Source organism: Ictidomys tridecemlineatus, chromosome 12, assembly GCF_052094955.1.
Source record: "Ictidomys tridecemlineatus isolate mIctTri1 chromosome 12, mIctTri1.hap1, whole genome shotgun sequence".
Classification (NCBI taxonomy): domain Eukaryota; kingdom Metazoa; phylum Chordata; class Mammalia; order Rodentia; family Sciuridae; genus Ictidomys; species Ictidomys tridecemlineatus.
The window spans coordinates 24,860,214-24,875,714 of NC_135488.1; the positions used below are offsets into that span (position 1 = coordinate 24,860,214).

At 50.8% G+C, this 15,501-nt stretch overlaps 1 protein-coding gene across 32 annotated transcripts in view; it reads left to right on the top strand.

Annotated features, from left to right (window-relative positions):
• The window catches only part of LOC144369124 (mitotic spindle assembly checkpoint protein MAD1-like), a 278,411-nt gene that overhangs the window by 65,807 nt on the left and 197,103 nt on the right, over positions 1–15,501 (top strand). The window lies entirely within an intron of this gene.

Consider the following 15,501-nt stretch of genomic DNA (forward strand, 5'->3'; position numbering starts at 1 on the left):
TGGGGACCTCATGGGTGGTAGGGCATATGTGTAATGGGGGAGCACTTTGCCACACAAGAAACCAGGAAGAGCATTGGGTGTGCTCCTTCTATGACAGCCCTCATGAGAACTTGCCAAGGGGTCCTGACAACTACCTTGATCCTTTCTGAGGACAGTACATGTGTAACCTGAAGACCTTCTGCTATGCTCTAACCCTAATACCGCTGCTCTGAGAAGTCCTGGGGAATAACTCAAACCACATGTGAGATGTGGCATTTGCGGGTGGCTTTTAGTTTGAGATGGTGGGGGATTGGAAGCTCCAAGTTCCCATAGTATGGTAGTGTGACTCCACTTGGGGTACTGTGACTGTTCTGACAACATGTACCTCTGGTTTCCTGGTGGCTTGGCTTTTTGACTTGGGGGTCCCTGCTTGGATCAGGACTATTCTCATCTTTCTAGCAGTGTGTGGGCTTGGAATGACCTTATCATAATGTAGAAACCTGGCCCCTGGGGATGCAAGTGTGTAGACTTGTGCCCTCATGGAAGACCTACAGAGTATGCCAACCATCTGAGGCCTTTGTAAGTGACAAAAATCTCGGCCAACTGGCTTGAGCATCGAGCACATTCTTTCTTAGCCCCAAAGGAGGCCCAGAGATGGGTGGCTACAGGACCTCATCCCAGGGCCTGGTGTTGGGTTTTTTCCTCCTGACACCAAATTTGTGTTCTTTTCTGCTTCTCCAGTCTTGAGACCACCTCAGTGTCTTATGATTCAGTTCAGTTTCAACATTTCTTAGAGTTTGCAGGTTTATGCAGATGCCAGTCCTTTTATCTAGTTCCCAGGTTACCTACTCTGTCCAATTACAAATTCAGGGAGCTCCATGATCCCCTCTTTAGTTTTTTTTTTCTTTGTTCTTTTTAGATATACATGACAGTAGAATGCATTTTGACATATTATACATACATAGAGTCTGACTTATTCCAGTGGCTTGCTAGAGCTCAGGAAAGTGCCTTATTTACTATCCTGATCCAGCTCAGGCAGAGCCACATGGGAGGGTGCATGGGGCAGGAGTCAGGTGCTGAGCTTCCTTGCTTTCACCAGCTGTGCCCCTTCTGTGGTCACCAACCTAGAAGCTCCCGAATCTTGCTGTTTAAGAGTTTCCTCAACCCAGTCTTTAGTCCTCCTCTCCAGGCTGGTGAGTGGGGCTGAGAGTTCTCAGCTCTAATCACTGGTCTTTCTGTGCTCATCCCCATCCTAGTTAAGTAGGGGCCTGTCCTAGTCACCTTATTAGTAGAAACCCAAATCCTTACTAAGAAAGGACTTCCTGCCACCCAGAAGATCCCAAGAGTTTTAGAAAGATCCCAAGAGTTTTGCCAGAAACTGAGTCAAAGGCCAGAATAACGGGTTGCGCTGCTTTTTATGGTCCGTTTGTTTGCCAGCTGTCTGGTCAGGCTGGTTTCTCTTATGGCCTTGAAGTTCCTGCCCAGGTTTGGCTGTCAGGAGACAGAAAGGTGAGGCCTCTTTCTTGGGTCTTTTTGGAACAAGGAAATCTTTCTAGGACTGCTATCCAGCAGAATGCCCCTCACTGGCCAAAACTGGGCTGTGTGCCTGTCCTAGACCAGTCAGTGATAGAAAAGATGGAGTTCCACCATGAGCTAGGAGTTGTCTGGTTTGTGCTTACATCTAGCGGGTGTAAAACCACATGGGACTGGGCTCCTGCCTTGAGCAGAGCCACAGGGAGAAGTTGCAGCAGTGACCATGGTGTGAGGCCTGGGTGTCCTGGTGGACTGACTGCTTGGCAGGTGAGTCTGTGAGGAGAGCCTGGAGCTAGCCTCTTCACCATTGATTATTAAACCTCAGTCTTGTCCTCCTGTGCAGATGTGTTTTAATAATTTATTAGTAGCCAGAAGGAAGGGTTTCTTATTTTGGGGACTGATGTCACTTTGAAAATCAGCTTTTAGAAGCATTTGGTTATGTTGGACATAATAACATCAATTACTTTAAAAAGCTCAAATGATAAAGATTGCCTTTTGCTTTCAAAGCCACTGTCAGATGAAACAGGCATGAAAAGTGATTTGGAATTAAAGCTTTAACACTTTGCTCTTCCATCTTCTTCATTTCACTCCACGAAACAGAATGGACTGTTAAGGGAAGGGCACTCGCTGGCATCCTTCTCCTGCCAGCCATGAGGCACTTTTCTACTTTGACCAGTAGCCACAAGTTCAGGTATCTACCCAGAGAGCCATGAAAGGTGGGGAGGCATCTGCATATAGCACAACACCACCTCTGTTTGTGGATGTGAATGGGGATTTTCTTTTCGATCAGTTTGGGATGGTGTCTGTGTCTCAGGAAGCAGCTTGTGCCATAGGTAGGTGGTCTGCAGACTTCTGGCCCACTGTCCACCTCCCAGGAGGTGCCCTAAGTTCCTCTGAGAGTCAGTGCACCCTGTGGAGATGTGAGCCTCAGGGCACCCTGTGGAAGTGCCCAGTGCTCCATGCTTATCTGTAGAGTGAGTGCTGTGTTGCCTTTGTGGTGGTGTTTCAGGGAAGGGACATGAGGCCCCACAGCTGTCCCAGCCTTGCTTGGAATGTTTTTTGAGGATTGACTTATTTTTGTGGGTTGGCCTTTTATGCTGCGGCTTCACGTGGGACATGTGATATGGCCCCTAGCCCAGTGTTAGCTATGAATGGGGCTGGCGAGCACCTTGTTGCCTGGCTTGATCTGTGTGCCAAGAACCATGCTGTTGGGATGGATGGGGAGAAGGATGTGGGTAGCCATCAGGTGTTGAGGCTGCCACTCTGATGGGGGTGGACAGTTCCCCATGGGGGTGACCTGGGACCTCTGGTACTCAGGAGATAGAACTGAGACCCTACATGCTGAGACTTGTGTACTGGGGCTGAGAGGTCCTGCCTTTTTGTTTATTCACAGATCATAAAGCAAAGGTGGCAGGGTGGCACTGGCCTTGGTTGTTGAGATGGATTCCTCCAGCTTTGGCCTCTGCCCTCATGTTCTGAGCTGACTGTGTTAGCCTTAGGTGGAAGGTGTCCATTGTATTTATGGAGACCTTGTAAGACTGGTATGTTTCCATGGATCTCTTAAAGGCAATTTGATAAAAATTCAGATGGTGAGAAGGAGGTAATGTGGTAGAGTCAGACAGATGCCAGGCAAGTGCCCAGCAGGTAGTCATAGGTTCTGGAAAGGGCTTTTTGGGGTGTGCTTTGTCTCCTTGCGTGATGTGTAGTCATTGCAGAGCCGACACATGGTCCACCTGAGACTACAGTGTCATGGGGTGTGATTGTGTCCACATGCTTCCCATGGCTGTGCAGACCAGTGGCCTGGGCTCCCGTCGTCATGCAGGTGTTCTTACCCACTCTTGCCACCAAGCCATCGATTGTGTCCTCCTTGTGAATTGAACATTTATTCCTCTCATTTTAGTAGCTTTTTAATATGCCATTTTGTGGCTACCCTGTACTTCATGGGCCCACTGCTGGGTGTTTTTCTTCTTCCTCCTTATCTGCCCCCTTTCTGGATTTTAAATGCTGCTGTCATAGACTTTTTAAAAAATATATTTATTTATTTTTTTTAGTTTTAGATGGACACAGTATCTTTATTTTATTTATTTATATTTGGTGCTGGGGATTGAATCCAGTGCCTCCCATATGCTAGGCAAGTGCTCTATCCCTGAGCTACAATCCCAGCCCTGTCATAGACTTTTGTAGCATGGTCCTTAATTCTTTATGATGAATTCCTGCAGTGGGACAGTTGGTGGCATGCAGATCTCCAGGAGCTTGGCCTTCAGAAGACAAATGTTGCACATCACCCCATGCGTTGCTCCGCCAAGAGCAGCAGAAACCCTTCATTCCTGAGCAGCACTCACCTGGGTGTCTTAGTTTTCCTCCTTTGCCGATCTGACAGAAGACTGCTACTTCCTGTGTGTGCTGTCTCAGTAACGTGGTGTCTGTCACTGCGAAGCTGGAAATCAGAGAGTGAGTCAGCGGGTCCTCCAGGTCCCTCTCCTACCTGAGGTTTCACTGTGCTGCGGTAGTTCAGGCTTCTGTTGGCCTCTCGGTAGTTATGTAATAGACTTTGGCCTGTTTCAGGGCAGAGCTGTGACTCTCCCAGCAGGAAGAATTCTGAGTAGGGTCGGCCACTAAGCACGGCTCTGACCTGAGCTCTGTATGAATGAGGTGTAGGGACATTGAACATCCTGCACTAATGGATGCTGAGGGAAGATCAAATGATGTTGTACCCCAGAGCCACCTGCTGGCCGCCAGCCAGCTAGGAATGAGAAAGTATTTCTAGCATTGAGCCACATGTGGCTTCTGGCTGCAGTACTGGTACAGCACGATTCTGAACTCTACACTGGACTGAAATCATTATTACTATTTTTTTTTGTGGTGATGGGCATATAACCTAGGGCTTCTGTTTGCTGCCACTGAGTTACACCCCCAGTCCTTTTTTATTTTTTATTTAGAGAGAGGGTTTCCCTAAGTTGCCCATGCTGGCCTTGAACTTGCAGTCCTCCTGCTTTAGCCTGTTGACTTCTGGGATTGCAGGTGTGCACCACCGTGGAATTCTGTCTCTTAGTGTTCTGAGTCCACAGAGCTGGGGTCTGGAAAGCTTGATGGTGGGGCTTGTGCTTCCTTTTGATCATGTCTGCCATGGAAGGGACAGGAAGCTTTATGAGTCCTTCTACATGGCAGGAGGTGGGAAGGTGCTACTTTGAGTAGATGTGGATTTACTCCGGTGCACTTCCTTATCTCAAAAGGGAGTGTCTGTCTGTAGGGCTGTTCTGAGGGCTGTGTACCTGGTGCCTCATGGCTGTCAGTGATCATGTGGCAAAGAAAGGTCCTTTGGCTGGCTGTGCAGCCAGGGGTTGAGGTAGATTCTTACTCTGCAGAGCAAGGGCAACATGTTTATACACACCTCATAAGGCTTTTGTGCTCTGGCAGTAGGAAGTGCTTTAAGGAGATCTGAGTGTTCATTTCCATGTGAGTCCTGTCATGAACCACCAGTCCAGGCCCACTCTGTTTTTCTTTTCTTCTCCATCTTTGGACACGTTGCTCAGGGGCCCTACAATCATGGATGTGAATGGGTCTCCAGGGCCTGTCTCAGAACCCTCTTCCTCTTTGGGTGGAATCTGATTATAGTGAAGGAGCCTTGCTCTTTTTGCTGTCCTTGTCTTGGTTTTGGTTCTTGGAGTCTGATAACATCCTTCCTAGTTATGGGGCTGGGGACAGGTGAGTCATTTAGAATGAGTGGTCAGGTCTGGATGCATCCTCTGCTTACTGTCCTTGCACAGAGCTCCCCAAGGGCTATCCTGGAGCACCCTCTGCCCTTGCTGGGGCTTGCTAGTGTCCAGGGGTCCCAGGGGCCCAGACCTGACTACATACCCCCTGGCTCTGCTGGCGAGCAGGAGGCTGACTGTGGCCATGCTAGTCATTGTTCAGACCCTGAAGGGTGACAGGTTGCTGTGCTCTGGAGAATGTTGAACCACTAAGATTGGGAAATTTGTGCAGGAATTCTAGGGATCTTGCTACTTGGGGGTTCTCTCCTTTCCTAGAAATGACGGTTATGGTTTGAAGAGGGGTGGTGGAGGGAACAGGGCCTCTCAGGGCCTGCCACAGTCCATGGTTCTGCTTCCTGTCTGTAATCATGATGATGACGAGGGTGATTATGAGAGCAATCAGTATCGATGGCATTTGCCTGAGCGAAGTCTGTGCCAAGTGCTTCCCGTGCAGCATCTGACTTGAACCTTAAAGACAGCTCTGGAGCAGTCACATTGATAAACCCCGGCTTGCAGATGTGACACTTGAATGTTGGGTTGATGTGCTAGGAAGTAGTGGAGACAAGACTTGAACACAAGCCCGTTTTCTCCAGAGCTCATGTCTCAGGTCCCTGAGCAGCACCCATATACCATCCAGACCCTTTTTACTTGAGGGTGGGACCCAGGTTCCTGAACACTGTTCAGATAGGCTGCCCAGGTTCCTGAACAGCACCTGGCATGTACCATCCAGGCCCTTGTGACTTGTTTCTCTACCTCACTGGGGCCTGGGGTGATGAATCCTGTGCACTCAGTGTTGTCCAGCTGGGCTGAAGCCTTGGTCACCTTCCTCAATTCTGATTTAAGGCAGAGCTGGCTCTAAGGCCAAGTGGAGAGAAGCAACCGAGGATGGTGGACACAGGGAGCTGGTACCTGCCTATCTGTTTTGGCCACTCCAGCTAGCTGGGTCAGGCACTTGGGGCTCAAGAGCCTTTGTCCCATCAGCCATCAAGTATTGCCTGCTCTGCCCCAGACTTGCACTCACTGGGATGGCTGCAGTTTGGAAGGTCATGTCTTTCTGCCTCTGTAGAAGAGCCTTTAATTGTAGTTACCAGGGTGACTAGGCTGGAAGCACCTGTATTGCTGTCCCTCCTAGGTGTCCATAGAGCCTCCTGATCCTGGGATGGGCTGAGCTGGTATACTTGCTTTGGGGCCACCTTCCCCTGGGGCCACCTCCCTGCCCCTCCGTGGGGCCTGGGCCCAGGCAGCATGTGGAGGAGATGTGTTCTTATGTAGCAGAGAGACTAGAGTAAATCAGTGGAAGGTTGTCATCCCCTCCACATCGCAGACTACCTGACTAGGCACTGGTTTCTGTGTTGCCTCCTGAGAGTAAGTTAAGGTCATCATAGTCATAATACTGTTCCCCCCTGCCCCACCCAGTGGTACTTACTGGAAATAGAATTCCCAGAGCTCTATTGCTGAGATACATCTCCAGTCCTTTTTATTTTTATTTGAGATAGGCTCTTACTGAGTCACCAAGGCTAGTCTTGAATTTGCGATCCTCCTGCCTCAGCCTCTTGAGTAGCTAGGATTATAGGCGTGCCCGGCTTATAGCCATAATTCTTTTTTCTTTCTTTTTTTTTTTTAGAGAGAGAGAGAGAAAGAGAGAGAGAATTTTTTATTCATTTCTTAGTTCTCGGCAGACACAACATCTTTGTTGGTATGTGGTGCTGAGGATCGAACCCGGGCCGCACGCATGCCAGGCGAGCGTGCTACTGCTTGAGCCATGTCCCCAGCCCCAAATCTTTTTTTTAAAAAATATTTTATTTACATTTTAGTTTTCGGCAGACACAACATCTTTGTATGTGGTGCTGAGGATTGAACCCGGCCGCACCCATGCCAGAAGAGCACGCTACTGCTTGAGCCACATCCCTAGCCGCAGCCATAATTCTTAATATGGCTCTTCAACTATTCTTTGTTCAAAGTAGTTAAGCCATCCTTTTAAACTGTCTTGTAGTTTAATGAGACCATGTCACCTTTGTCAGTCGATGTCTCCATGAGTTATGATGCTCTCAAGCTGTTCAGAGTCAGCAAAGCCAGTGATAGGCACATGAGATTCAGAGTGCTGGGCTGCATGCTCTGAGCATTGAGTGGGGGTCACGTTGTACCTGCGGTGATGGTGAGCAGTTCCCACTGACTCCACACATGGGCTGCCTGTGTTCGAATCTTAGCACTTTGTCCTTGGACAATTTAATCAGCCTTTCCCTGCCTCTCAGAATGGCGATGGTGAGGGTGGCTCTGGTGGGGTTGTGAGGGTGAAGTTCCCTCTACAGGATACAGCCTGGGGCTTGGTGCAGCAGGCAAGCTGTTGGCTCGTTGCTATGGTAGTCTTTTGCTGTCTTCAGTGTTTGAGGAACCGAGTGTTTGGGGTATAGAACTGGGAGTACCCAGTGGGTGGCACAGGCAACAAGGTACATCAATGTGTGTGGCCAGCAGCAGTGTCAGGTTGGGTGATGGGTACATATCAGGTGGGGAGGGTAGGATTTCCTTTGGGAGATATGGTGGGTGAGAACAGAGTCAGTGATGGCGTGGCCTGGAGTGCCTCCCACAGCTGCTGCCTGCCAGGTCTCATGCTCATCAAACCAGTTTCTGTCTTGGCACAGGCTAGCACCTTGGATCGTCAAGGACATAGACAAGAGGCCTTCATGGTGTCCATTTGGCTTTTGATAGCACTTAATGTAAATTGACTTCTGCAGAAGGTGTTAGGCTAGCTTGTCTCTGACGGGTTGTTTTCATGTGTCCTCAAAGATACTCCCCTGCCCCCCAACCATACCTGTTTTAGAGACACAGTGGTACTTGCTCCCCATGGGCTCTGTACCAGTTCTTGATGGTGCCAGGCCAAGCTCTTACATGAGATGCTGGTCTTGAGTCCCAACTATTGAGCCAGAGACCTGTTGTGAACCCAGGGAGGACCACCCAAGAAGCCTACACCTCCCCTCTCCAGGATGTGGCAAGGAAATGACTCAGCAGAGGGGGCTTTCTCTCCACCTGTGACTTGGCGTGCTGATAGCCATCCCTGTGCTGACTGTTGCCAGGCACCTCCTGGAGTCTGGAGATTAAGCCTGGCTGGCTCTCTCTCCTGTTGCTTCAGTGCAGGTGCTGGGAATATGATCCCTTTTGTATTTTTGATACTTAGCACAGGCTGGCCCCTGCTCAGTTGCTTCTGAATGAAGGAAGAGTCATTGACTTATGCTCCTGCCCCAGAGAGATGCTATCCCACACCCTTGGTTTCTATGTTGCTACCTTTATCTATAGTGGCCCAGTCACCACAGGCCCCTGGCACCCTATCTCTGGTGTCTGCCCTGATGGTCCAGTCCCCACAGGCCTCCAGAATTTAATCTTTCCAGGTCTGGGGCCCATGGTTCCCTCTGTTGGCACTGATAGCCAGGTCCCCTCAGGCCACTGGCATCCCATCCTTCCTGGGGTTCATGGGTTCTCCGTCTCGTGGAAGCACATGCTCCTGGAGAATGAAGCACATGCTCCTGAAGAATGTACGCTAGGCTTCTGTCACCACTTTTCTTTGGAATGACAAGAATCTGTGACTCTGTTTTCTATATTTGCCCTCTCTACCACTTACTTTCCATGCAACTGTCTGACGGAACCTTTATTTTTATTTTTTTGAGAGAGTGAGAGGAGAGAGAGAGAATTTTTAATATTTATCTTTTAGTTCTCGGCGGACACAGCATCTTTGTTGGTATGTGGTGCTGAGGATCGAACCCGGGCCGCAGGCATGCCAGGCGAGCACGCTACCGCTTGAGCCACATCCCCAGCCCCTGAGGGACCCTTTAAAAGTCAAGGTGTGTTATCCCCACAACTAAGCCCTTCTCTGGCTCCCAGGGCTCTTAGTGGGGAGCACAGGTTCTGCGTGGGCACACTACCTCCTGGCACTGCCGACCCCTCTCATTCCCCATTTCTTCCACACTGCTCTCCTTACTCTCTGGACACGTGCCCCACCTTGACTCTGCCTTCCCAACCTGTCTCCCCTAATTATACTTACGCTCTTTAGCTCTTAGCTTTTTATTTCCTCTGTGACCTTTGCAGATCTCATCTAGACGACGCTTTTCATTAGAATGTATGTTATGTAACTAAGTTTGCCTTCCTTTTATGTTTGTCTAACTTGCCTCCCTTGGACTAGGGCCATTCCTGAGTCATCTTACTCACTGTGACTCTGGTGAGAATGTAGTCCTGGCCCATGGTCCATATTCAGTGCAGAGTGAGCCATTGAGATGACAAAAGTGAATGGTCTGACTGTTCTTCCTGACGTATGGGCCTTCAACTTTGTCCCTTCCTTGACTATTCTGGCCTTTCTCCCATCCCCACCCAAGCCATCAGGAAGTCATTTGGGTTCTGTTGGTGGAGGGGTACACTACCTGCCCTGCAGCCCTTTGTCAGCTTCTGGTGGCCTCCTCCTGAGCTGCTCTGTGCTCAGCAGAGGGTCCTGCAATAGCAGCAGCAGCAGCAGCAGCAGCAGCAGCAAGGGGGCTCATAGGTCATCCCCCTCTCACTCCCTAGGCCGACAGCCATGACACATCCTCTGATTCTTCATGGCACTGTGACCTCTGCCCTCACCTGCTGGTCCCTTCAGCCTTTCTGATTCTGTCTGTAGTTATATTGGTCTAGAGTGTGCTGACCCTGTCCCTGCCTTGGGGCTTCTGCCCTGGCTCACTTTCTTGGGGGTCTCTGCTCAGGCATTAGCTTGTTGGAGACCCGTGTGTGTATTTTCCCAGTTAGAATGGGAACTCGGGGTGTGCAGCACTGTGCTCACTGGGCCCCTGTGCCTAATCCATGCCCAAGAGAGATTTGTTGGGTGACTAAATGAACATCTACTCTTCTCCCAGGGGTCCCATAGCTCTATGAGAGTGAGGGTGACCCTTTGGGTTCCTGTATGGCCGACCTTGTTAAAGTGGCTGTGGGCTGTGGGGTCATCCACTCTCCTCCTCCTGCTTTGCCCACTCTTCCTCCTCCCAGCTGCTGGATGGCCTGTTCTGGTCAGCAGCTGAGGTTGTTTGTGGGTTGGCACCTTGTGTCTCCTGTGGCTGGCCTGCACTGGCCTCTGTGGCTCCTTTCCTTTTTGTAGCATCTCTCAGCTCTCAGCTACCCACTGCCTGTTTGCTCCAGCCTGTTTGTTCCTCTGGTGGCTGGTGAATGGTTAGAACTACTAGCGTGGTGTCCTGCTTGAGAATGTGCTTTCCTGCTTTACTTTGTGCTTTGGTGACGAGTTGTCTCATTTCCCCTCAGATGCACCTGGGAAACTGCTTCTGCTCTGGTCTGTGGCTGTGCCCAAGAGGAAGGGCCCAGTGTCCTGTTTCATAAGGGCTTTGCTGTCCACTTGGCCTCTTGGAATTTTGGGGGGAAGACATGAAACAAAATAGAAAGTAGCATCAGAGGTGAAGATAGCAACTGGGCGACTTGGCCCTGGTCTCGCCTCGTGCAGTGCCAAAGCTCATGTGACATCTGATGGTTCTGAGTTGGCTGTCTTATGGGGAAGCACCTACTGCTGTTAGCTTTAGCTAGGGTCTTCTAGAACTGCCAGTTCCTGGGGTGCAGTCAGGCTTGGAGGCCCAGGTTGTGTAAAGATGTGAGGGCCACTCCTGGGAGTGAGGCTTGGGCTCTGGTGCTGCCCACTTCCTGGTAGTAGACTCTGTGATCCCCTCCTAGGAAGCTGAGGGAGCTCCAGCAGGCAGTGGAGACCTGTGTGATCCTTCTCTGTCCTGCTCCTTTCCTGGCCCTTGTCATTGGCGCTGCAGTAGGTAAGACCAGGGCTGTATTTGCCTAGTCTATTTTGCACCTGGGCTGACTGATGCTAGGCCTGTCTCCCAGGAGCTACCTGGACAGTGACTGATTTGCTTGCTCCGTGTGGCAGTGTTAGCTTCCCAGGTCAGATTGCTCTGGGACCAGTGGCGGCCTCGAGTGCAGAATGCAGCTCGGGCTTAGTGGTGCCCAGCCTGATGAACTAGCCAGGTTTGGGACTCAGGTGAGGGCCCTGCAGGCCCTGTCTTTCCCAGGATGGGGTTAGAGTGTGGCCATTGAGCACGGCACCTGGCCTCCTTCAGGAACTCAGTGATGCAGCTTTTGTCAGTCTCAGTACACCCTTGGGAGAGTCATCTTTTCTGGTTGGTTTCCTCTGCTGTAGGACAGACCCAGTGACCGACTGTCCCCATGCCTGCTGTCTTGCATCACACACATTTATATTGTCTCCTTAGCATATTGAGTGTCCCATGGCTGCATTGCTCAAGGGAACATGAGGAGCAGCCACACCTGTGTGGTCCCACCTGGTGGCTGTGGCAGGGCTGCTGCCTCCCAACATCCAGACTGCAAGGTGCTGCACACCCTGGGTTCCTGGCCTGTCACTGTAGTCTGCCTGTCCTCTTGATTCTCTAGCCCCTCTCTTCTTGCTGAAGGCTTTTGGCAAGAAAAGAGAGCCCAGTAGCACTATCCCAGTAGCTGGCTGTGTGGCGGAGGTGGACCTTCCTTAGGCCTCAATGTGGAGCAGTTTGGAAGAGTGCTGGCACCTGCTTGCAGTGCTCAGATTGGACGTGAGATGGTGCCTGCAGCATTCGAAGCTACTTCTGTTCTCTCCCAGCAAGAGCCTCTTTCCATGGCCTCCCAGCAAGGGGGTTGGTATCAAGCCTCTACATTTTGTCAATTGGAGGGAGCAGAAAGTCCTCGAGGTGAGTGGACCTCTGTCTTACGGGCCTCCCTGGGATTATTCTCACTGCCATCCTGTGCTGTGCCTTCTTGGTCCTCTAGTGCTTTCTTGGTCAGTGCTAGTCAAGTGCAGGGTGGGGGCAACATGGACCTGGGGCTTATGTTGCCTACTCTTTAGGTAGGAGGGGCTGTGACCCTGTATAGTGGCAAGCCTCTCCTTGACTTCGTCATAGGTTCTATCTGAGTTGTCTTCCTGTTACAGCCTGTAGCTGTCTGTTTCTAAGCGTGAGATCAAGCCCAGGTCCCATCTAAGAGAGAGTCAAGCTAATCCCAGGCTCCAGAGCAAAATGTAGGCTCATCAACACCCTTGGCGGGATTCATGTCTATGTGGCCTGGCCCATGGACAAGCCCTACCGGTGGTTTGGCACTGGGGATGGGGTCTGTTTGGATGAGCTGTGAGGTCGAGGCTTATCCTGGGTTGGCCTCCGTAGGGGTGGAGGTCAGCTGTGGGCTGGGGTTGGGCCCTGTGTATGATGGGTGGATGCACGTGCTTCTTTTCAGGGCAGGGGCACTGCCCTCCTGTGACTGGGTGGGTTCCACTCTCTGTCGTCCTGGGAGCAGAGGTGGCCAGGGTTCCTGAGCCTGCCACCTCAGCCATCTCCTGTTCTGTCTCCTTGGCAAGGCAAAATGCCATTAATATTTCACACTCAGACTGTTGCTTTGCATGTTTTGCATTTCCATATTTAAAATGGCATTTACATATTCATGGCTTTTTAAATAAGTTCTTATTGTTAAGGGATGTGGAAGTGGATAAAATGTGAAACTCCCCCTTTTATTCAAGCACTGGAAAAAATTCATCCCATAGCGCAGTCACTTTCAAAGTGGTTAGTTCTGTCGCAGTTGCCATAGAAAATTATCCTGGGAGCCATTGTGTCCTGCCCTGCTCAAGTGCAGAGGCTGGTGGTGCCCCCAATGTTCCCCACCTGCAGCTGGGCTCTAAGACTTGTCAAGCCTCAGGGCTTCTCCTGGTGTGGACCTTGCCCCCTGCTTGGACTTAGGGATAGGAGTTGCCCATGCCACCCCTTTCCCTTCTTTTGGACAAAAAAGTCCAAGGCAGATAAAGCTTATCATTTTGAAAGTGGTGATGCCAACACTTCCTTTCTCCTCCTGGTGGTTGTTGTTAGAGGTGCTTCTGTCACCAGTTGTCCCTGCACTGGCTACAGACCCCCCTTGCTCTGCTGCCACCAGCTGGGGCTTTGAAAGATCAGGCAGCCTCCATGCCATGATCCTCTTTTTTAGAAGGGAGAGGAACCTGCTCCCCTCTCCCTGCAGCATCCTTCTGAGGGCCATGGGTCAGGACAGGCTGGGGCTTCTCAAGCAGCTGCTAGTATTATCTCTGGGTGCCAACCGAGCCTTGCCCTTTGGTGTTTGCCAGGTGAGGAGCTTGACATTTGTGGATTGCCTCCAGCTTGGATCTTGTGTGGGTCAAGCACAAGTCAGGGAATGACTAGGTACCTCAGGACAGAAGCTGAGAGGCCTTGAACCTGCAGAAACATGTTGCGGTCTCCTGGCTGGTGGGTGGAGCATGGCAAGAGGTAGGTGCTTTAGAGTTTGAGCAATGGATGTCAAACCAGAAGAGTCCTCAGAGAACCCAGAGGACAGACCAAAGCACAGGGAAGAGACTCCACCTACATCATGGATGTAATCAGACCTGGAATGCAGATTTTCCCTGATCTCTAGACTGATTTTATTTATTTTTTAAACATGAAGTTATTTTTTGTTGTCTCAAATATTAACCCACAACACCTTGGAGGCCATAGAAAACAAAAAGGTAAGTTTGTCTGTGTTAAAAATTTAAAGAAGCTGCAGCAAGAAGCACTACGTGCAAAGTGAAAAATCAAGCTGTGTAGTCTGTTTTTGAAATTGTCTTCAGCTCTTTCAGCTGCAGTTATAACCATAAGATAGGTTTGCTGTGTCTTTGGGGACCATTGGAATATAGGGCACAGTGCTGGGCTCTTGAAGGACCCCCATGGAGCAGTGTTACCTTCTCACCACCAGAAGCTAGTAAGTGCTGCTGGTTTTTGTCTCATGTGGCCTACAGTGCTAGGGTGGGGATAGGGAGTTGGCTTCCTCCAGGCACTAGGTGTCTGGTACACTAGGGGATAAACACTGGCTTCCAAGCTGCTGTCACATCCTCTGAGCAGGGAACCTGGTACTGGCTTGTCCTACAGCACCCCTTTCCATCCTGCCTGGATGTGCAGGCATGCTTCCTTACCTGGCTCGTAGGGTTCTCGGGAATCTGACCTCCCAGGGCCGGGACCCCAGTGGGCCAGAGCAAGAGGAGGCAGCCATGCTGGTCAAAGATAGAAGGAGTGCCTCCGTGCTGGGCCTGGGACAGGCAGCTCACCCTGCTTGGCAGCCTTGGATGCAGACCTCTGCCTGGAGGCAAGATTGTCCCTTGTGACCCAGGATGTCTGGAGCTGAGGCTGGAGCAGGGTGGGTCAGAGGCAGGCACATTATGGGGTGGGGTGCTGCTGTGGTGGTTCGCAGGCTAGGGCCATCATGTGGGAGAAATCAGCTGTCTTTAGAGGTGCTGCGTGCTCCAGGTTCCTGGAACCTTTCTTCTTGAGATCCTGTTTGGATGTGGCTCCTGGTCCTCTCTCGATCTGCATAGCACTGACCATGCTCTCCGGCAGATAGGCTAAGCCAGATCGTTCTTCCCCTGCTGCTTGGTTCCTTCTGTACTGCAGTGTTGACTTTGAGAGTCCGGGGGCTGGGCCTGCCATGACTGGGCTCTAGGGCTTCTTTCTGAATGTGGAACCTGAGATGAGAAGTGCTTCTGGACACTTTGCTGCTGCTTCATCTGGAAAACCAGGTCAAGCCTGTTGAGGAAGGGAGGGTCGTGGAGGCTGCTGGCACCAAGTAGTGCTCAGGGAATAGCAGCTGTTGTTACCAGAGGAGCAGGTGTGTAGTCCTTACCACTGGTCCCAGGCTGGCTCTGGATCCCACTTGTCTCTCTTGGCCTTAGTTTCCCTGCGTGCAACAAAGGTTTCATCCCAGCCTCTGTTGGTTTCTTTGAAGGTTAAGAGCAGCTCTGTAGGAGGTATGGGTCACATCAGTAGTTGGCATTCAGCTGGATCAGTGACTAGGGTGGGTTTTTTGGAGTGGAGGTAGGGCCAGCTGCACAGCTGCCATGCCAGAAGACTAGCTATGGACAAGACCTTCCCGATCTCATGCTACAGACTTTATGTGTCTATGTCCCCTCCATGTGATGTTCTTTCCTTCAGTTTTGTCAGTAAAATCTTTTTTTTTTCACCCTCTGCTTGCTGGAGCCTCCTTCTCTTGTCCCATGTGCTTAGGATCTGCCCGCACACACATCTGTGGCTGGGCTTTGCAGTCAGTATGTGCCTGGTCGCTAGAAATGTCAGGTAGCGTGGGGTCTGGACAGAGACTGTGCAATAGGACAGACTTGTCCAGTGTGCCTGAGGGGAAGAGTGCTTTCCCCTGGGGAGGAGATGTCCCCTTTTTTGGAACTTGTGCAAAACTCAGCCCC